The following is a 22872-nucleotide window of genomic DNA, read 5'->3' on the forward strand; positions in this document are numbered from 1 at the left end:
CCTTTCATACTCTAGTTGTTATCATATAATTGTTGCATCACTCCTGGTCTTGTTCAACTTTCAATGACAGCAGTCTGTCACAGTGGTGGTTTTAAAATAGTTTAAATTCCTCTTGATACTGTGTTCATAAACTCCATGTCTTTGTGTATAGGCCATAACATGACTTTTTTTGTTCTGTAGAGTCTCGGTCATAAAAAAAAAATTCTTACATTCAGTTAGACTTAAAAGGTCATGGCTGAAAGATCCAAAGTAATTGCTGTACTCTTGTGGAAAGATGAACTGAAGAGTTACAGTGTTTTTAAAAAGGCTTTACGACCACATAGCTCTGTTGTCACCCGAAGATGCCCATTTCCCACAAACATAATATAAATTCCAAGATAAATGAAAGTCCAGGATAAGGTAGCCTACATAAAGCCCCTATCTCACTGGGCTGCGACAGTGTGCGACAAGTTGGAGACACAAAATTGCGAGAAAATATGCAAATTAGCGACAAGTTTATCTTGCAGTCTCACTGAGTTGGTTCCTCACGACACGTTTGCGAGTGTCCTGGCCAACACTTGCCAGGAGGTCGCATTTATGTCTCGCGAGCGTCGCACAAACGGAATGTCTGTCTAATTTTTGTCTCAAATCAGTCACAATTTAGTTTCATATATCGCCAAACCCTCGCAAAGTTTCTTACATTTCTCTCATTTTCTGACTCACAGAAACTAAATTGAGAAGGGTTTGCTACGCGTTTGAGACACATGCGACCACTCTGAGACTATTTTGAGACTAGATTTGTCGCACACTTTTTTTGAACATGTTCAAAATTCAAGCGACAGGACTGCGCGACCCCCGCGAACATTTGGAGACATTTTAGAGACTCCCTCGCAAATTCAGTCTCCAACTTGTCGCAAACAGTCACAGCCCAGTTAGATAGGGGCTTAAGATACTGGAGTCTAATTTTCTTTTTGACAGAAATTCCAAAAGTACATGAATCTGCCCTTTGTTACAACTGCTTTTGAGAAAGCTTTAATTAACTTCAGTTCACAGATGGTGTATCGATCTGATTCACTTTTTTTTGTTAGGACTATACGGACTATACTGCTCTGTACCAAATACATTTCCCCTGTCTTCCCTTATTCAGAAAAGCAACAAAGACAGCATGTTCATCGCACAATAGGTTGTGTTAGAACGTTGGTGACATTTTGAATACTCGCAGGGTAAGTTGACAAAGCACTGTAGCTGGCAAGCTAACTAAAACCTGCTGGCTAGCTAAGAAAATGCCTTACATTCCTATATGTTTGTCTTTGTAATCATGCAGCATTCCTATTTTTTTTTATCCGCATCCCTGTACAACAGAGGCACAGAAGAATCAAGGCAACACTCGCAGACTGTGCCCTCGAATAAGTGGTTCTGCAATTCCGTCAGTTGTCACAAATGACATTTACACAGAATCTAACTATGCAATTTGATATTCAACAGCAAAATTGAAAACAGTGCCTGCGTCATTCCATGTTGAAACAACATTAAATCGAAACAGCAAACAGTGACCGATGACATTTCTATTACAAAGTCAATATGTGCGGTCCTTTGCTATTCAAATTACTAGCAACGCATTTTGCAACTTGCATGGTCCTCCTGTATTTTCCTCTTCGGCTCTATCCATTTCTCTCACTCCTTTGCTCTTGTTCTTGCATGAAACCTTCTCTCTCCCTCTCTCTCAGACACACACATACACATACTTTGTAGCCATTTCTCATTGTAAGGGCATGCCACATCGTGATGTCTGTGTGTGTGTGTGTGTGTCTGTGTAAGGTGTGTGTGTGTGTGTGTGTGTGTGTGCGTGTGTGTGTGTGTGTGTGTGTGTGTGTGTGTGTGTGTGTGTGGGGCCATTCGCATGTGTGTGGGGCCATGTGCATGTGTGTGGTTATTTCAGTAAGCGGTGAGAAACTGAGCGCTAAAATAGCCACTGATCATTTGTATTCTAACTCGTGTGTGAAGCTTCCACACTGTCTTTGAAATTCTGAACACACTGAAGATGGCTTATGTTTTGAAACATAGAGTCTTTATTATCGCGGGATGTGTGAACCATTGACTGAGGCATAAGATAACATCTATCGCTGCTTGCTTGATACCACGCTGACCCTTATTCAAATCCTAATACCAGTATTTTAAAGCTATAGTGCATAACTTCTCTTGCCACTATGTTGAATTCTGAGTCATTGTCATTCGCCGCAGCTACATGACATAAGCCTTTGGTGATCGCGCATGGATTTTATACCTTCTGCTGTATGTCCAGGTTTTTTTTTTTCCTAAACCAGTAAACCATCTCAGACATGTCAATCTAATCGATATATTATCAATTTTATTGTTGGGCAGACAGGTGACACGATTGGTTCATATATCAGTTTTTACTGCATGCCTTGTGGTTTGGTAGGAATCTGACCTCAGAGGCGCCTTGACTAGCGATGCCCGCAAGCAAGACCAGCTCTATAAGAGGAAGTTTTCAGACTCCTGCTGAAATCTTGCAACCCCCATTTGATCTATCTACAGGTTCATTGCTGCCATAGGCATCTAGCAGTAGCTGAAAATGTATCTAAAGCGCCATGAATATTTAAAATCCACAGGAGGCCCATGGCAATGATGTGTCAGCATAAATTGCTTCCAAATACCTCTGCTTTATGGGAAAAAAAAAAGATGCTAAGTGGTGGTAGGAAGTTGGATCTCCTACTGGGGTGAGAATGATTGTGGGGCTTCTTTCTGGAGTCGATGTAGTGGAAGAAAGCCAGCGGAATGGAAAAGTGGCAAATCCTCTTTATCCTATCCTATACTGCTACTAGACAACAACATGTTATACCTTGCAAGAATGGATGTCGAGATTTCACAGGTAACGTCACCCCGCTATCAAGCCCACTCAGGCTGCTAGCAATACAAGATATAACTATGTGGCTTCCTGTAAAGAGGCAGGAGGACTTCAATGTACATGTTATACTTTTCTATGATAACAAATGAAAACAGGTATATGATTTAGGAATAAAAATTGCAATTTTTGTGTACAGCAATTAACGTTTTCCTTTATTGTCATTCGTCCTAAAACGAAATTCTAAAGTCTAAAACGGTGCTCAAAATATAATCACAATCATAGTCACACTATGCATTCACACACATGCATCTTACAGATACACAACTGTCAACATAGGCATAGTAAAAAAAAAGAATGGAATACATGTTTCACCAAACAATTAACTGCAATAAAGAACAACCAATTAAAGAGTCATCCTTACAAAATTGTTGGTAGAGGTTCGGCTATATCCAATCCACTAATCAGCAAAACTGAACTTTACCAAATTAACCATTTGATGACAAAAACCATTCAAAGCTTGAATTGAGGTTTTACACTTGGATAGGTTAATAGCTGATGAGTGTAATTCTTCCACTAAGAGCTTAAATCAACCCCCAGAGCGAGACAGTTTCAACTGAACTAAAGACCCTCTGGTTTAACTGATTCGTAGCCTGCAGCAGAGCTCAGTGAACATAGAAATGCAGAGGCACTACTTTAAAAAGAGCTTGTAGAGCACAATGGGCACTTTGACTGTAAGGGAGCTGCACTGATGTCCTGAAAATAGCATTATGTATTAGGATTGCTGCTTTATAGACAAGGGGAAGATAGAGGTCATTTCTGGTATTTTGTAAAGTTTCATCAGTTTGAGATTACTGCAAGGGATATTTTTTTTCAATTGGATTGAGTAATGGGCAGTTAAGGGGGCAAGTATAAGTCTATGAAGTTATGTGGTTGGTAAACCAGTCCCGAACCAGAGCAGCCCATTGGAACAACCACAAAGCTGATCATGAGTGCAGTATTGTAGGGAGTGGTGATGCAGAAATTCTTGCACACTAATGCATGCGGCACACATGGTGATATTTCTCCCATGCTGACCGGGAACGTTCACAATGGCTCTTTGTGCTATTACATTTCACTCCGACATCTGTGTGTGTTTTTTTTGTTGGATTTTTTGCTAGATTGAATCCAGCGTTATGTATGAAAATAGATTCATGATGCTGAGCAGCTGCATCGCATTCCAGAACTCTCTGTAGCAGAAAATGCATACATTGTACAATGAATGCAGTGTTGTTACAAACACAGGGCTACAACAATACACATTTACACACAGTAATGGGCGGGTTTGGGGGAGAATGGTGTTAGTCAGACACAATCAGTCCAAAAGTGCAAACATGAGGCAATGCAGTAGGGAGGTGTATTTTATTTCGGTATATTACAGTGTCACTTATCTGGACATAGTAATATTGGAAATGTTTGCGTCTTACAAGCTTCCTCTGAAATGGATCCTTGTACAGTAGTGTGAATGTTGGTGTTTAAACAAGCTACCGGCACGGCTGATATGTGTGAATGTTGTATGATCTGAGTGGATTCCTTCTCTAAGTTGAGATTTAATTGTTTGCCAACAGTATTTTAAAATGGCAAGTTCATGTTCATGTGTGAACAGACATCGACTTAGTATAGGTTCTCTTTTACATAATGTAGTCACAGTGTACAGAGTAACAACAAAACTATATTATATTCAATATGCAGCACTATTTAATTTATTTGCTCACCAAGAAGCATAGACCCCTGTAGTAGGACAACAGTGTATTGCACTGTGCTGCAGGATGAATAAGTGCGGTCTAGTGTAGAAAGTTCAATAGTAGTGCAGTAACTCAGGTTGCCTGCCCAGCCTCTCTCATTTTTAGGCCATGATTTATAACATGGTTCACCAAAGTGGCCCTAATGTCATCGGAAAATATGTCAGCGTCTGTTGCCTGGTCCCCTTCTTTTGTCCTCCACCTCATGCTGCTTTTTCTCGCCCTCTTCCTGCTCTCTCTCTCACTGCTTCTAAGTTTGTGTTTGTTTCCAATTTTAGGTGTTTTGTTTTTTGTAAATATATATGTGTTTTCCCAATGAATGCAGGAGATTCATATATTAAATGCAGAGTGTCAAATGTTAGAAATTGTGTGGAGTTTCTTCTGAGAAGTGTGCTGCGTTCAAAATTGCAATCAAAATGCGAAGCAGAAAATGTGATTGTACTTTTGGAGCCTTTATGTAGTGCAGCATGGGTACAAAGTTAAAGGTGTTGGTGCTTGTGTTGTATAGCATTATCTTTAAGTCATCAAGCACTCTGCAAAACCGGCAAAAAAAAATACAACACTGAACCATTGCTATGCTTTAAAAAGAGAACAACAGACACACACCATTTAAAAATCCTGTTAGCTAAATGAATATTCCGCCGCCTACGCCGTCAGCACTTCAGAAGCCCGGGAGGAATGGAACGCTCCCAGGCAGGATGCGACTAAATGCTGCTGTGGCTTTCTTCTTCATCGATCACTGACCTCGTTTTTGCATAATTTAGACGTTACATGATTTGATTTGATTAAGCGCAAAATGCATTGTATGTATTATATGTCCATTGAGAGTCAATATTTTAATAAGCCATGAAGCAATTTAGCATATAAAAACTGTGTACAAATGTGTGTTCAAAGCCCATCTTGTCTTAGAGGAAGCACTTCTGATGCACTTTGACACTGCTGCCAGAAAAGAAAAATCCTATAGGGGATAAATGCTGTAGGTTCAACCAAAGACCTGGTTAAAAAAAAATATTATAATCTATTTTTACATCTGATATTTGAAATTGAACGTTGTAGTGAAATAATGGAAGCGCACATACACATGTATGTGCACACATGTAAGCCTTATTATACCATTGCAGTCGAATAGTGGCCATAGGAGAAAGAGCTTTAATCCTGCAAAACAAATAGGCATGTCACTTCACAGCCTGAACACTCACACACACACACACACACACACACACACACACACACACACACACACACACACACACACACACACACACACACACACACACACACACACACACACACACACACACACACACACACACACACACACACACACACACACACACACACACACACACACACACACACACACACACACACACACACACACACACACACACACACACACACACACACTTCAAAATGTGTGTGCATTTTTCAGTGTTTCAGGCTCGGGTAAATTCACAGAGCCCCAGGCTAGGAAAGCCAAGCCGACCAGAACCATGCTCGTCACCTCTGTGTGTGTTTGTGTGATAGAGGGAGGATGTGTTAATGTACTAGTATTGTGACAGTAGCTTTGTCTGAGATGAGTGTGAACATGTGAGAGATTGCAGTGACTGTGGCCATCTTTGCATCTGTGTCCTTTATCCTAGTTTGCATGTCCTGCGTGCATGCGTCTGTGTGTGTGTGTGTGTGTGTGTGTGTGTGTGTGTGTGTGTGTGTGGGCAGGTTTTAAGTGGGACAGCTCCTTAATCTCCTTGAAGACTGATGATGACCCCAAGCTTTACACAAACAATTTGTGCTGGCAAGTGGCAACCATCTTACAAACACAGCAACACGATTACACTTCCACCCCTGTCTGTGTCTGTGTGTGTGTGTGTGTGTGTGTGTGTGCGTGTGCGTGTGTGTTTGAAGATCAGGGAGAAAATATGATTTTGGGAATAATTGGGGCTTTGGGACAGTGTTGTATTGTTGTTATTTTATTTTTTTAAATACATTTATATGCTTTATTGATAGTGTAGAGACAGAGTTGAAATGGGGCAGAGAGGGGTGTGACATGCATTGAACGACCGCTGGAATCAAACCCAGCTGCTGGCCGAGGCCCATGGGGGGGACGCCCTATCAACTGAGCTAAGGGCGCTCCCGTTGTATTGCTAGTTCATTGTAATAAATGAAATAGAGCCCAAGTGTGCATGCAACACAGCGGATGGTTTGTAGATTTAAGATGACTTGTAAGTTCCAGTGTAGTTGTCACACAAACATCACAATCACTGAATCAAACCGTATCCTTTAAAAGGTAGATGTTACTTAAAGGTTCAGGTTTGAAAGTTGTATTTTGTAACGTATAGAGGAGCAATTTAAACAGGACAGGCACAGTCTATTAGGGTGACCAAATTAATGATCATTCAAAACCATATGCGCACCACCTGCAGGCTTGAAGTATGCAGCTTTACCCCTTTATGAAGGATTTGCTTTAATTGACTGATTTCATGAAAATACATTCTATTGTATTATTTTTAGAGTTACAATGAAGCAATTTCCATTCACAGATTAATAATTTATCTTTCCATCTATCTATCTCTCTATCTCTCTATCTATCTATCTATCTATCTATCTATCTATCTATCTATCTATCTATCTATCTATCCTTCCAAACAATACACTAAAATGTTATAGCAGCCAGTTTGCTTCGGGCAGGGTGCCACAGAAAGGGATGGAGGAAAGTATGACACAAACAAACACATGCTTAATGGGATGTATTGACAATAATAAAAAAAACAACAGGGGAAGTAACAGGGGAAATTAAACAAGCATTCACCAAACACATAATTCTACTTTCCAAAAGGCTTCTCCTATCATAAAAACATCAGTGTGAAAAATGACAATAATTGCTTGAGGCTATATACCACCAGCTATTGTCCATATGGTGTTGACATACATAACAGTATTTTTTTCCAGATGCACAAATGCACCGAATGGCAAATAGACAAAACAGCTAAATTGAGATGTACATTTCTATTTGAGCAAACAATATCACAGCAAATGAATCAAGCGGGCCGCACCATGGACATGTTTATCTGCATGATTTTGCATCTAATTTACAATCGTAACAACAACAAAAAAAACACTTACTCGCCTGCACTGGCATTTCAAACAATACAATAAATGAGGATCCAACGTCTAGGTCAAGTAACCTTCAGCACGCATCCCCACAGGCGTGTGCTTTCTGTTTTTTTTTTGTTGTGCCAATCTTCTCCCATGTAGCTGTCATTAAAACCGCCTCCGGTGAACAAATCGTTTAATATATTTAGAGTGGGTTGGAGAAAGAGATTAAACTGTGCCGATGAAGAGAAAAAAGACAAGCAGCTGAGAGCGTTCTTATTTGTGAGATCAGTGGATTATAGTGCTCCAGTGAGTGTGGCTACAGTTCATTTAGTCTGATGATACAAGAGTGCAGGTCAGATGCCTCAGATCAATCCAGAGATGGTTTCAAACAAAAACTGATAAAAAAAATGAAAAGTTATATAAATATGCAGTATCCGAGCAGCCACAATTGGTTAGGAGTATAAACGTTTTTAGTGTTTGCACACATAATCCGATCCTTATTAATGTTTACATAATATACTCTGTGATTCATGGTCCGATGTTGGATTACATCATAAATAAAAACATTTGTGAAATAATGGATTGGCTGGAAATGGACACTTCGCGAGCATTATACGTGTGTGTGTGTGTGTATCTGTGTGTGTGTGTGTGTGTGATCCTGTATGTCTGTCTGTCTTTCTGTGTGTGTGTGTGTGTGTGTCTGCAGCTGTGTCTCAATCGAGGGGCCGCATCCTTCTAAGGACGCGGTCTATGAAGGCCATAGCCTGTGAAGGCCAAATCGAAGGCCGAATGAGCGTTGTTAAATGAGACGGCCTCCGCAGGTCTCCGTAGAGCATTTCCGGTTTGCGTAACAAGCCGTTACCTTGCGTGACGACTCACCGCTCCTGTGCTGCCTACCAACCCTGATTACTGCCAACGGAGACAGCTTTGTCGACAGTGGAAAAAATAAAAAGAAGTTGCCTACCAGACGAAAAAATAAAAAAGTACAAGAAGAAAGAAGGACAAGAAAAACAAAAGAAAAGTCAAGAAAAAAAGAAAGGAAGATAAAAGTTATGAAGATGGAGCAACACAATGCTTTTTTGTTGTTTTATTTTATTTAATGCCATCTCTGAAAGAAACGCAATGAATCTTGGGATAGGATACATCTGTTAGACCCTTCAAAACCGTGAAACGAAGGCTGCATTTCTCGGCCGCATATGAAGGAGCCTTTCGAAATGGGACAAGCCGTGATGCGCCGCTATGACGCAATCGGTCTTCAAATGCAGCCTTCGTAGGCTGCGGCCCCTCGATTGAGACACAACCTATATGTCTGTCTGCGTGCGTGTGTCTGTCTGTCTGTATGTGTATCTCTGTGTGTGTCCGTGTGTGTGTCTGTGTTTCTGTCTTTCTCTGTGTGTGTCTGTGTGTGTGTGTGTGGGTGTGTGTGTGTGTCTGTGTGTGTATGTGGGTGTGTGTAGTTGTGTGTGTATATGTGTGAAAGAGAGATAGATCACGATCAGTCAACACGAGACTGTGTTCAAAGTACCACTCTACAATTAAAAATACTGTAGTCAATTTGCTCTGGTTGCATCATCCGAGCCTTCGTATATTGGTTCATAAAAAATGCAACAATCTTCATTTTCTCTAAGGAATGTCCAGAGCTTTATAAAAGTACTTACAATATTAATATGCACCATACACTGGATACCTCTCCCCAATGCCTTTTAAGCAGTGCCTTTTAGCAGTGTATATTTGACACTATTGGTGATGCAATCTCCTAGAGGGAATTGGACCGCTAACCTTGACAGTGGAGATAAACCTCTCTATCTCCCTCTCTCTCTTTACATGGAATACGTAAGACATCATGCATACTTATGTTGACATAAAATATTACAGAGACCCGTTTAAAGCCGCCATTATACCAACCAAGCAGTAAAAAATGATTGAAAATAAAATTGCTGATGACCGTCACCAATACTCAGTTTTACCACAGCAGCCAATATGACCTATACGTCAATGACACATCTCAGCCAAACTCTTTCTGATATCCACTTAGGATGCGTAGCCACATAAGTCCTTCAGCAGAGCTTATAGTGTCTAAGAGATGGTACAGTGGCATGTCTTTCCAAGACACAGAGATAATACTGGGATTTTTTATGGGACATCCCATTTCCCTACTCCTTTTAAGGGACCTCTGTAAAACAAAATGTATGGTCAACACATTTGACCTCATACATGATCAAAATGCCAGCTACATAAGCCGACTTACTCAGCTGACAGTTTAGCATATATACAGGTAAAGGCACCTGGCCTTTTATGATATGATATGACAGGCACTTGGCCACCGTACATTTCAATCAGAAGTGAAGCCTTTGATACATCTTTTACAACAGTTTAGATTTAAATTTAATGTGTTGATATATTATCAACACATTACATTTATTTAATGAGTTAATGTGTTCAATCAGATTCATATTCTGCTGCAATCCTGAAAGCATGCATTATTGCTGTTGAAAATGTTCCCCCCCTTTAGCCAGTGCAAAATCCCATACAGAGTGGTCAGATAAGGAGACAACCACATACCTTCCGATGCCAGTGGTTTGTACTGTAGTCTCCATTGACAAAACTATTTAAATACTGATTCCAAAAGATTTAGTCAGGTCTGTTACATATTTCCATTGTTTTTCAAAAATGTAATTCTCTTTCGAGATGCTCACAGTGTGAAAAACCAAAACTCCCCCTTCCCTTCTCCATAGTCATTAAATGCATACTGTGCTGATGCTGGTTCTGCATGATGAGTGAAATATGACTTACTCATACCTACAAAGCTGGGTAGAATATCAAAGTACATATTGACAGTGGCATTTAACCTGCATGAGGTTATCTGCTCGGAGCAATTTCATCTCCCTTAAACATGCATTAGCTAAACCTATCAGGGAAACTATAAAACAAGTTATTTTTAGGCAAAACGTGCACAATAAGAATTATTAGGAAAGCTCTTGCATATTCCCTGCAATGTATCTTTGCACATTTTTGCGTATCTTTAAACCTAGTGCATTACTTATTTAGCCCCCATGAGGAATTGTGAGTAATTACGATAACACTTTTGGCGCATCTACATGGGGTTAGCCTTTCAGTGAAAGCACATGGATTGTATACCTTCTGCTGTACGTCCAGGTTACTTCATAGCGGTAGAATCAACAACTGAAACCTTTCTTGGGATTTTTCTGGGCTCAATAGGTAGGCTGATAGGCTTAATGAACTTTCAGTGAACTCGTTTGGCGAGGGCTCAAATGTATCCGACATTCATTTTTATGAAAATGTTACGCACTATTGCTTTAAATACGGTCAACTCCAGACACTTAGGACCACTCAGGCAGTATTGCAATCAAAGACAGTACATGTTAACACTGTGCTTTAGAAAACTTATCCTGTAAACTGAAATGTCCATACTATAGACATACAGGCCCGTGGCACAAAAGTAGAGACAACAACATCAGCATACAACTAACAATGCACCGAGATACCACACAGCCCTTTATAAACATTATTTATGGAATGAGTCTTTACTGCCAAAATCTACTCTCTCCTAAAAACAGGTATACTCCAATGGCCCATTCATTCCATCCATCTACCCATCCATCACTTTCAAGAGCAACAGAGATTTATGATGACATCACAGGGCCTCTAATCTGAGCTCATAAACTCTGCAGGAAATCCGAAGGAGATGGCTTCAACCTCTGTCACTCACCCGTTGTCTCCACTTACAGGTTTATATCCAGGTGTAAAAATCCCCATATTAAAATTGACACGTCTATCACTCCCTATCTGCATTTTATTTTAGCCACTTAACGCGAGGCTGCATTCCAGATCGACAAAGCAGGAGCGCGAACAACAGCGCTCTAAGTCCCAGAGGTGCAGAAATGACAAGCTAAGCAGAGTAATTTATGCATAGGCTTGGCAAATGTATTGGCTCGGTTTCAATATATTGCTTTGCAAACAATTTGAAGCCGAGGAGGGGAGGCACAGTATAGGCTTTGTCAAAAAAGTTCAATAATAATAATTTTTTTTTAAAACTTTTGTTCCAGAAGTATGAAGATATCATAAAATGTACTATTGACAGTTGTAACTGCAAAGTCATCCTTGAATTTTTATTTTTTTAATTGTTTATTAAAGCCTCCTGTGGACAGGTGTTGAAAACTGGCATGTACGGTATTACACTTAAAACAATGAATCTGGTTCTTCCAATGACAGTCGTGTCCATGTCAAATAAAATATACAATACAATTCAACATTTGTGTTTTGTTTTAAGGGCAGCTGTTAAAGGGTTAGCCCAAATATTTGCGATAACAGGACACAGGACCACATGTTCGCAGATTGAGCAAACTAAATACATGTGTATTTCCCAAATCAAATGTTTTCAACTGCAGATATTATATCTTTAGTATGTTCATGTTACTATACCTTTAAACCTGCAGTGTGTAGAATTTTGGGATTTTTTTCATAGCATACTTGGTAGAAAATAATTATAATATCCATAAGTACATTTAATTTAGTGCATAATAGCTGATTTTTTTTATTATAATTTTTTCCCTTAGAAAGGGTCTCTTATATCTCCATACCATGGACCAAGGCATGGGCGCCGCCATTTTGGAAGCGTCATAGTTGGAATGTCTTCAGCTCTACAGAAGCACAGAATGGAACAGTTGGCCACACTGTGTCCATCAGAACTACCAGCTGGAATGTTCTTGAATAATTTCTGTTCCTTCTCTGAACGGGAGCCATAGAGACCAACTGCTGTGATGATTTCATATTACACACTGCACCTTTAAGAAGATACATTTCTAATTAGACTTAATTCAATGGCTTTTTCTCCCGAACATTAAGAAAATATATTTTAAACATGAAATGCACCTTATTTTCCCTTTCAAGCTTTATATTGGTACATTATCTCTCCATCTCTTACCCTCCCTATACCTATTTCCAACTTTTTTCTCTTTTCTAATCACTTTCTCTCTCTCTTTCCTCCTCATTCTCTCACTATTACCTCTCTCTCTACCTCGTTTTCCCTCAGACCCTTTTTGTCCTCTCATTGAAAACACCAATTGCCCTTTGGCCTCAGATTGATTTTATTGGCCGGCACCGCAGCCAGTAAGATGGCGGCTAATGAGATCACCGCTGGATGCGCTAAACGCAACTGACAACAAAGAAACTGGTTTTCCACCGTATGGGATATAGGCATGAAATACACACACACACACACACACACACACACACACACACACACACACACACACACACACACACACACACACACACACACACACACACACACACACACACACACACACACACACACACACACACACACACACACACACACACACACACACACACACACACACACACACACACACACACACACACACACACACACACACAAACACACACCTCGCCAGCCAAGCGAAACCTCTGCATCTCACAAGTGTTGGGTCTCATCAAGCTAAAACGGACTATATAAACACTTCAATGGATGTGTGTGTGTGTGCTAATGCGTGTGTGTGTGTGTATGTGTGCACTACAGAGAGTAGTAAATTGACCATGTGTGCAGCAATGTGAAAAAACGATCTGTGTGTGTGTATTTTCTTAGATGTGAGTGGTGTGTGTGTGTGTGTGTGTGTGTCAGTGTCTGCATGACCGCACCTTCATGTGGCTCCCTGCTTGTTCAGCATTAATGACTGTCAGGTGCCCGGAGGGAGGTCCCAGAGCTCGAACCAAACCCACACCAGCTGCTGCTGCTGCGACTCTTAGCTGTTTATCGCTTCAATCTGGTGTGTGTGTGTTTGTGCGTGTATGTGTGTGTGTGTGTGTGTGTGTGTGTGTGTGTGTGCGTGCTCGTGTGCGCGCTCGTGTGTGTGCGTTTGTTTGCGAGAAACATTCAAGTCCAAAAAATGCTAATGTGTTGCAAGTTGGGTGACCAAGTATTAATGTGTAGAGTGATGAGGGCAACAACTAATTTCCAAGACATTTACTGTATGTGACTGTGATTATGTAAATTGAATTGACTTGGTACTCCCACACATAAATCACATGATTGATGCTTTTACAGCAACATACAGACATGTGTTCGACACTGGTCTGACATGAGTGGGAGTTGTTAACCTCAAAACAGCACTAAGTCTCTAAACACATGTACTGTAGGTGTGGACGTGTCAATATAAGTTGGGTCATTACTTTGTGTGTAGGTGGTATTTATTTGAGGCTTTGAGTTAGATCACCTGCACAGTTCACATCGAAAAGGACAACCTAATTACACCAAAGTGCTTAACCAGAGGCCTTTCCTCAGAACATTCCCATTGTCAAAATGGTGGGAAGGCCAGGGGCTGTATCTGCTATTTTTGGGGAAAATCGACAATAAGACCACTTTTAGCTTTAACCCTCTGAGGTCTAAGGGTATTTTCTCCAATTTTACATGCTTTTATAAATATCTATTTTAAATGTGCAAGAAAATAAACAATACCAAAGTGTTTTATATGGAAATGTTCAGAACCCATTAGCCCTTAGTTTTATGAGGTCTATTTATGTCCTAGACCACTGTGTAAATAAATAATTGGCTTGAATGCTGAGAAAAAGCAGTGCAATTTTTGAAAAACCTGGAAATTTGTGTGAAATAATAACCTTTAGTCATCCTGAGGAGTTGTTTTGGCTCTTGAAATTGCTTCTCCCAAGCCTTAGCTTCAAAAATGCAGTAGACATTTTCCAAAAAACAGTAGGTAAGTGCACAAAACATGACCAATAAGAAATTTCGTCCAGACGCTTTTTGGTAGAAATGTTGCTTTTTGGTCGAAAATGTTGTCTCCAACTGAGGGAATTAGACCGAATGAAGACTTTGTACCACATATAAAGATTCATGGGATATATACTAATAAAAAAGGAAGCATAACACATTTTTTTCAAACAAACAATTCTCGCCATCGTTTCAACTGAATGATCTTTGTGCACACTTTCGTCACTTCTTCCTATTTACCAAAAGATTTAAACACAAATGGAATTGACATAGTTTGGAAGTGTGCACAATCATATCCATTTGAGTGAGAATCTCAAGAGATTTTTGTAATACCTTTGACCATTTCAACAACACCTTTTACGCTTGGCCCTATGAACCAGCACATCTCAGTTATACCCTTGCCTGAAATGTGAATATGATATTCAGTTACAAAGGCTGATGAAAAGTCAACAGAATTGACTTTTCAATGTAATATTATAATTAGTATGGAACATACATCTTCTGTCCAATCCATTTTCATAACATCAATCATCCAGCTCGTATGGATGTATTCATACATTGAAGGTTGGACACTGCAGGGATCAAAGTCAAACCAAGTATTGAGGCTTTTAAAGTTGTGCAAAAGGAAATGCGCGACAACACACATGCATTGATGACAGCAACACAGCATGTGGTAACACTTCTCTTTAAGTGCTTAACTCTACACATGCACCAACATTTCAGAACACAGCCACAGCTCATGGTTCCGAGTCCAGCATACCCTTGCTCTCTCATTCAGTTGCTATGGAAACAGCTTTCTCTCCATCTCTCTCTCTATATTACGCTCCCTCCTTTCCACTTCTCTCTGTGTTCGCTGGCTGTGGGTTTACACTGACCAAACACAAGACGAGTGTGTGTCCAATCAGTGGTTGAAGTTTGAATATGACAACTAGTTTCTGGAACAATGCTACTCAAGTTTCTAATTTTAAGACCAAGGTTTTGAGGCTTGTTCACAACCCTAACCTTAACCCTCCTCTCACTGTGCTGTAACTTCCTGAGCCAAAGAGTCAGGACACAGCCTTATGAATCACTAAAACACCTAAACCCCTGCATACATATAGTAAGTGGAATTTTCAATGACCAGGTTACCACAGTGTGTGTGATTGCAGCCTCAAATATGGCAGCTGCCATAATTATTTGCCTTGTAAGGTACTTTGCTCGCCAAACTTTTCAAATATTTTGGTTTCTTTAAACATCCAATGGTGTTGTTCTTATTCTGTGTGCTGAAAGTAATACTTTTACAGCTTGTATTACATTCAAATTCAAATTCAAATTCTAGAGTGAAAATAAACTACTGGATCCAAAATATATCCATGACATATTACACATGCATGGAAAGGTAATGTTAGCAACCGTGTTTGGCTTTCGCTATTTGGGTGTAGTGGAAACCAAGCGCCTCTGCTCCCCCTTCAGTTTCTTGTTTTCCTTATCCACCTCCCTCCACACCTCAAGATCACAGAGCAATCTAACCTCTTTGCTGACAAAATTGTTAACATTTACACACAAACGGGGACTATTTTTGACACGCAGCCTATATCAAGAATACCTCACCTTGATAACCTCTGGCTTAAATCAACCTTTTTTTTACTTTGACTCGAATCTGAGCAAAACAACACTGAATAAATCAGAGAAGAACAGTCGCTTCAACCACATTCACCAGGTCAGTTTTATACAGAGAGGCAAGGCAAGGCAAGGCAAGGCAAGGCAAGGCAAGGCAAGTTTATTTATATAGCACAATTCAAACACACGGCCACTCAAAGTGCTTTACAGGGGCAAGATTAAAATACATAAAACACATTAGAAGACATTTAAAAGTGAATGAAAAGAAGTAAAACATTAAAATTAAATTAAAAGTACAGGTTAAAATGGAAACAGAAAAGTCTTCAGACTCGATTTAAAAGAACAGAGGGTTGCAGCAGACCTCAAGTTTTCTGGGAGTTTGTTCCAGATATTTGGTGCATAAAAACTAAAAGCTGCTTCTCCTCGTTTAGTCCTAACTCTTGGAACTGTAAGTAAACCTGTCCCAGACGACCTAGAGGGCAGATGTGTTCATATTAGCGTTAGACTTGTACTATACCATCCCTTTGTGACACAATGGTTTGTATATGTTTGTGCCGACTGTATTGGGTCTATGTTAAAAAGCCCTTTCAATATCCTTGATGCCTTTCCTAAATGTCACCATGTTCCCGCAGCCATCTCTTTCCCACAAAGCAATACCTGACACATTCATTACAATAAGCACACTGGAGGTGACATTCAGATCAGCTTTTTAAAGATTAAAATCAGAAGATTGAGTCCAAATAAAGAGAGAAAGAAACATATAAGACTGTATCAGGAGGACTCTAACATTCCTGCAGGCATTTTTCTTGATTTTTTTCTGCAGTATATACAGTGGAATACTTGGATGCATGCGGGTGACTCTGGACTCACCTCCCGTCTGCTTTAGCCGCATGCTGTACTCTTATCAGTGGTGGAAGAAGCACAGTGTAGAGATACTCTCCAACAAGGCATGGTCCTGCATTACGAATGCTGCTCAAGCAAAAGTTCAAAAGAAAAAAAAATGTATTATGCCGACGACCCATTATAAATCACTGACAGATTTTCAAATAAATTCACATTGTTTTGCAGTTGGTAAAAGGTGGGGCTATTTATAAATAATTTATGTCATCATATTTTCGGTTTTCATTATATACTTAATAACATGAATCTGTAAAGTTAAGTTAAGTTTAAAAATATATCCACTGGAGTAAAAACTACAATATTTCCCTTTAAAAATGCAATGTTGGAATGGAAGTATAAATAAACTGGACTTAAAGGCTCTTATACCTTTCCCCTAAGTGTATTGGCAGATGTAAAACGGCTGCTTGAAAGCTGACAGCCTGTGAATTGGCAGACGGTTGATTGGCTACTTTTAACTGACTGTTGCAGCCCATCTGTGCACACACATGCACTCCCAGATATCTAGCTTTGTGACAGCCCTTCACTTCACCAGCCCTTCACTTTGCCATGCATGCCTCTCCTCTCCCCCTCGCGTTTCCGTGCCCATTATAATGTGTTTGTAATGCAAGAACATGGCTCTGAAAAAAATAAACACTTAAATTAGCATTTTAATTTTTTTTATCCCCGTTCTTTTCTCCCTCTCCTCGCACACACCTCCATGCCCTCAGGTGACAGATTATAGGAGACATCTTTGTTTTTTCTCTACCTGTGTACCACCAACTGTGTATTTTTGCCTCAGTCGGGTTGGGAACATTTGATGAAGTAATTAGCATAAGCCGTGTCGTGTGATATTTCCCCTATGTAGCCGCGTTTTATTTTGATTGGCAGGTGTGAAGGTATAGACACTTGTCTGTGCTGCAAGTGATAACTGTCATTTATCTGCTTATAGAAAGGAAAAAGGAAAAACATATGCTCTTGGGATTTCAGTGCTGTATTGTTCCTTCACTTGAAAGTCCACGCATTTATCTATAAGGAAATATCCTGATTTCAAACCAACTCAACAGTCGCTGTGAAACTTTCACAGGAATGTGAGTGTACTGTACTGTACATTCGGCTTTGGCCTTTTGCTGTTAACCTTTACTGATGAGTTTTATTCTTTCACACTGAGAGGTGGGTGGCTATGTCTTTTTGGAGGGCCTATCCAAAAGAAAATCAAGACATAAGAGCAAGTTTTAATTGCTTCTAAAGTGGATGCTCAATGAAGTCCACCAGCAAATCAGGAATATTTTTTTCCCCCATAAAGATTGAGGATATACTGTATCATTATGTATATTATTTCATATTATCGTACTATTCAGAGAAACAACAGACAGGAAGATGTCCACAACATTGTAGCACCAGACCAAATCCAAAAGTAGGTGAACTATTGGGCTTACATTTTCTCGTCCAGATTCGTGGCAGGCTGCTCTATAGCAGTGTAAAACAAGAAATTAAGACCAGAAAAGTAGTATAATAGGTCCTCTTTAAGGATATTTGCATTTTAAGCGTTGGGTTCAAGTCAAAACAAATCAGATTCCAATATATGTAACTTTGCCGGCATTCAAAGGAGTCTCTTCTTTCATTGACTGTCTCAGCCGGAGAGTGTGTTTCTTGTATATCCATTGACCAATGGCGGACCAAAAAAAAATCAAAAAAATGCTGGATGTGTACTGGAAAACAAGGACATTTAGAATTGGAGTGTTGGACAGAAATTCAGATAGGTTTAAAGTGAAAATCTCTGCCACCCTCAACCACTTCAAAGAAAAAACAGCGGATACACCTTCCAGCTTTTTATTGTAATTGCAGAATTGCTTTTTTCTTTGTTTTTGAAGTATAAAAACATATGCGTATCAAAGTAAAAGTCTCCTAGTGCTATCTGACATTAACAGTGCTTTCATCTCTTTCTCAAATCCCTTTTCCGTTTTCTTCTTTCATATTTGGGTAAAAAAGAAAAAGCAATGGGTGTTTTGCTTTTATTACCTGAAGAACAAAGTCTGAAAATGTTACAAAAATACTTAATGGGAGTGGAGTGGTGAACTGATTGCAACTGATTGCTATACTCCCAGTCCAGGTTTTTCTTCCCAACAGGCTACAAAAAAGCCTAAAATATGGCCCTTCATCATAGCTAGATGACAAAATTATTATTTGTCAAGGCCTTGAAAAACCTTTGGAGCTGCCACCATTTTGGAAGGCACCGACCGACTATGACTATTGGGTATGGCTTACTGGTCTAAAATGAGTATGCTGTGCTCTGCAGCTAAGGTATGGTTGAGTTTAGACAGCTACATTTAACTGTCTCGGGCTAGGAAAGGAAGCAGAATTGATCATGTGATGGAGAAAGGACGCAAACAACAGTCAGTATTGAAAGAACCATTGCTCTGTGTGTGCTCTCAGCCTTTCACAAGATGAAAAAATTGGCAGGTGTTTCACTTAATTTTCAGAAAATCTGCTAAATAAATGCAAATGATGCGTGTAATAGGGTTTGGGTAGCCTGGAAATCCAGAACCTGATATCTTGAACGATAGAGGGTCTGGCCACGATCAATAGTAATTTCCAACTCAAGGGGCGGCTCCTACTAGTGCATTTCAAAAGCTACTGCATGCAGTTGGATAGCACTACAACCAATCAGAGCGATGCACAAGGTGACGTAAGCCCCGTTCATTTAGCGAACAGCTGTTAAACTGTTAAATTAAACGTTTGCCGTGGTCAATCGGCAAAACAGAACATTCCACTTACTTGCTAATGAAATATTTGAGTGCCGTCTTCCAAATCGTAAAGGGTTGAGGCCAAAGCAGTCTCAAACTCACACAACATATCCGCAGCCATCTTTGATGTTTACTATCACGGCTTCGACGTCGCATGCACGTCACTGTCGTCATCCGGTTACGTCCTCCCCAGAGTACCATACAAAGGGCTCTGGCGCGCCCATATTAGATAGAACCAATTGAAACGTGAGCCCAGATTTCTGGTCTTTTTGAAAAAGCTTCAACGGAGAGTTTCCAGACCAACAGGCACAGCAAATTTAATTTGCTAGCGCCTAGTGGCAGGTCTGGGAATGCCAGGCTAGGGTTTTGGTACATCAAGATATGTTTTTGGTGGTTCTAATTTGGTAGGATGTCATTGAGCAAGACTTCCTGTAATTGGTCACATAGTCTGAACCATCCGAGCAAGAGACGACCTCTTTCTCCTCACATCAAGATTTGGCTGTTTGCTCCAGATAGTGGGAGGTTTCATCCCTGTCATTTTGTTTAGGATCAAACGGAAAAGCCTGAAAATCCGAAACCAAGTGAAGTCAGTTTGAGAGAACCCGATAGGTGCACCAGTCAAAGCTGAAATGAGCGAAAACAATGAGGAAAACTGGATGGAAATATGGCATTCAAGTCTGTTTCCTGTATTACTTTGAAGGTGTAAATAGTTCATGTCATCACTTTTGCGTTTCTTAATTTAAATTTGAATAATATAATTTGAATTATTTTCTAATCTATTTTGTTCTCTTTCCTGATAGTACGAAAGTGAAATAATGACCAACTTGCCTTCAAATTGGAAACAAAAATGTGTATGCACATGTGGAGAACTGTTTGGGAGCTTTCAGTGCAGTGTTCTCCAGAGAGTTCAGATATTTGAATGCAGGAGAACATACTGTATATGTAATTCCCCATGACTCGTTTTGGGGCTGTGCGTTGTGTTTGTGTTTGTGCATGCACATTAGCGCACATGGATGCACTTGTCTATGCGTGGAAATATCTCACATCACCTCAGGTGTGTTTCGGAGCATATTTTTAGTTGAGTCGGAGATAAGTCATCCGAATGCGGGCTGACATCAAAGCCCCCGCAGCACTCATCAGCTGTGGTCTCAAGCAAATGCGAACAGGCAGCAAGACGGCCACTATGTGGGCTTCAATCACCAGCACTGATGTCTTACTTTGTGCGTGTGTTGAACAGGTATCTGGGGCTGTACAGGGAAGAGATAAGGAGATAGAGAAGGACAAAAGGAAAAAGAAGCAAGGCAGGAAAAAATCAAAGATAGTATTCCACAGTCAGAAAGGTTTGCCACTTTGTCATTTTCTTCAGCCTGATAAGCTGTATGTAAGTAAGTGGCACAGGACCACTTTCACAAAACCAATGTTGAATCTCTTCTATTCTATATGTTCACGGTGGAAAATGGACGACAATTATTGCCTGTAGTGGCCTTGTGAGATACGCAACTCCATGTGCACAATACGTACCACTCGCTCTTCTTGAGAAATTGAGGGCTAATTGAGGTCAAAACCAGCTTAGATAAAATATAGGTAAAAGGAGCCAGGTTGCACTCCATCACATCAGTGGTGAGGAATTCAGTGCAAATTAAATGAATATCTGAAATGCGGACATAACATTCACTGCAGAAATTAGAGAACTGGAGTTTCTCAATGTCCCATGATCTGGTTAAATTACATTGCCTTTATTTTCACAGCTGTAATGAAATAAGTGTGATGGGAGAAAAATAAAAGACGGAGACAGATAATGGCATTGTAATGGACGGATTTCAAATATGTGAACATGCCTTTTTTCTAATTTCTTGCAGTATTTGGGAAAGGATCAATGGCTGTATATCGATAGGGGCAAATGTCTGACCCTTTTATTCCTTGTCCAATATTTACCGCTCAACCTTTGCTCCCCTATGACACTACGGCATGCTGCTTTGAGCCTAATCAGAAAAAATCCAGCCACATCTCATCTCAAAATCAATGCAGTTATTATTTTTTACTACTGTAATACATTATACTAAATCATAGTATCTGCCTCACCTACCTTGACTACACCCATTATGTTCATAGCATTAGGGGGATGGGTGCTCAAACATATCAGATCTCAACCATTCATTGGTCGGTGTATATGGCATGTCACTAAGAAGCTGACAGCATGTATATTCTACCACGCAAGAATTTAGTTAATCAGTTAAAATGCATACTTCAACAGATAAAGGCTATAAGAACATACAGTGTAGTATTGATCAGCTTATTCCCCATGAGATCCCCGGAACTGATTTTACCTTTTCTTTTTCAAAGTTCTATGGTTTTTGCCGTACACATGTTCTCGCACATAAATATAGCTCTACCCACATAAGTCGCCGTATATGGACTATTAGCATTGTTTTTCCTTAACATCATTGGTACTTGCTGGTAACAGTAAGGCATGCTGGCAATTACAACAATTGTCACGACTTCAGCCAGTATTTAGTTTGTTTTCATATGTCTGTTTGTTTTCCTGGTTTACTTTCTACTCTCTTGTCATTTCAGACCCGGCCACTCCCCCCTGCTCTGCACTCCCTGTTGATTACTTTCCCCTGGCCTAACCACACTCACCTGCTCCCCATCAGCTAATCAGCCCCTCAGTATTTATTCCACCCCATTCCCTTCAGTCATTGCCAGATTGTTAGATGTCCTATCATAGTGTCCTTACCAAGCTCTCCAGCTTCTGGACATTATCCTGCATATTGATCCTGCCTGCCTATTTGTGTTTTACTTTGCATTCTGGACTTTGGACTTCCCCCTTGCCTGCTCCTTCCGGTATTGTTACTGCATCATTTGTCTACCTGGTTTTGGCATCCGATTAAAAGTGTTTCTGATCCTGAACCGTTCATGTGTCTTGCATTTGGGTTCTTGTCTGTCATTTTCCTGAGACCCTGACAACAATGGCTTGTTCCAGTTTAACACCATCAACAACACATTCTGCTCTACAAGAGCACACATCAGAAACTCGAAAATAAAGAGAGAGAGAGAGAGAGAGAGAAATGGAAGCTGCAAATTTAACAAATATCAAATCGCAACAAAGAAACTATGAACAAATCCACACCTCATGTCCTCATATCATTCACAGACATAAATCAG

This window comes from Ammodytes marinus (assembly GCF_949987685.1).
Source record: "Ammodytes marinus genome assembly, chromosome: 15".
Classification (NCBI taxonomy): domain Eukaryota; kingdom Metazoa; phylum Chordata; class Actinopteri; order Uranoscopiformes; family Ammodytidae; genus Ammodytes; species Ammodytes marinus.